The 1,333-nt window shown below is 39.5% G+C and overlaps 1 non-coding gene across 1 annotated transcript; it reads left to right on the forward strand.

Moving 5' to 3' along the window:
- The first annotated feature begins 789 nt into the window (after positions 1 to 789).
- Positions 790 to 897, forward strand: LOC112724517 (small nucleolar RNA R71). Its single transcript, XR_003163676.1, has one exon. It is a non-coding gene; the product is annotated as a small nucleolar RNA R71 (small nucleolar RNA).
- Positions 898 to 1,333: the final 436 nt, after the last annotated feature.

The raw sequence follows: 1,333 nt of genomic DNA on the forward strand, positions 1-1,333 counted from the left end.
GAGTGTAGCGCTTTCGAGTTACGGTTTTTGTTTACCCCTTTTTCTATAAAGGCTCCTAGTTATAATCAATCAGTCATACTACTATACGTACTAAATTTTTGTTTTAGAGGTCGTAATACCTTGCCATCTCTGAATTATGACTTAAGCATAAGACTCTGTATGGTAGGGTGTTACAAAACTTACAGTGGCCTTAGATAGATCAGAGACTAAGTTTGCTAAATTAGAGGTATTTTGTTCAGAGTTCTCTGTCTGTTGCTGAGTGGATGATGGAAAAGGTTTACTATTGTTAAACCTATTTCTTCCACCATTATTATAGCCTTGTTGAGGCTTTTGTTGATCCTTCCATGAGAGATTTGGGTGATTTCTCCATGATGGATTATATGTGTTTCCATAAGGTTCACCCATATAATTTACCTCTGCTATTGCAGGGTTTTCAGGATCATAAGCTTCTTCTTCAGAAGATGCCTCTTGAGTACTGTTGGATGCAGCTTGCATTCCATTCAGACTCTGAGAAATCATATTGACTTGCTGAGTCAATATTTTATTGTGAGCTAGTATGGCATTCAGAGTATCAATTTCAAGAACTCCCTTCTTCATAGGCGTCCCATTATTCACAGGATTCCTTTCAAAAGTGTACATGAACTGGTTATTAGCAACCATGTCAATGAGTTCTTGAGCTTCTGCAGGCGTTTTCTTTAGGTGAATGGATCCACCTGCAGAAGTATCCGATGACATCTTAGCTAATTCAGATAGACCATCATAGAATATATCCAGGATGGTCCATTCTGAAAGCATGTCAGAAGGACACTTTTTGGTCAGTCTTTTGTATCTCTCCCAAGCTTCATAGAGGGATTCACCTTCTTTCTGTCTGAAGGTCTGAACATCCACTCTAAGCTTACTCAGCTTTTGAGGAGGAAAGAACTTGGCTAAGAAAGCCTTGACCAGCTTATCCCAAGAGTTCAGGCTATCCTTAGGTTGAGAGTCCAACCATACTCTAGCTCTGTCTCTTACAGCAAAAGGGAAAAGCATGAGCCTGTAGACTTCAGGATCTACTCCATTAGTCTTAACAGTATCACATATCTGCAAGAATTCAGTTAAGAACTGAAAAGGATCTTCAGATGGAAGTCCATGAAACTTGCAGTTCTGCTGCATCAGAGAAACTAATTAAGGTTTCAGCTCAAAATTGTTTGCTCCAATGGCAGGGATGGAGATGCTTCTTCCATGTAAATTGGAATTAGGTGCAGTAAAGTCACCAAGCATCCTCCTTGCATTATTATTATTTTCGGCTGCCATCTCCTCTTCTTGTTCGAAAATTTCTGAAAGGTGCTTGCTG

Source organism: Arachis hypogaea, chromosome 11, assembly GCF_003086295.3.
Source record: "Arachis hypogaea cultivar Tifrunner chromosome 11, arahy.Tifrunner.gnm2.J5K5, whole genome shotgun sequence".
NCBI classification, from domain to species: domain Eukaryota; kingdom Viridiplantae; phylum Streptophyta; class Magnoliopsida; order Fabales; family Fabaceae; genus Arachis; species Arachis hypogaea.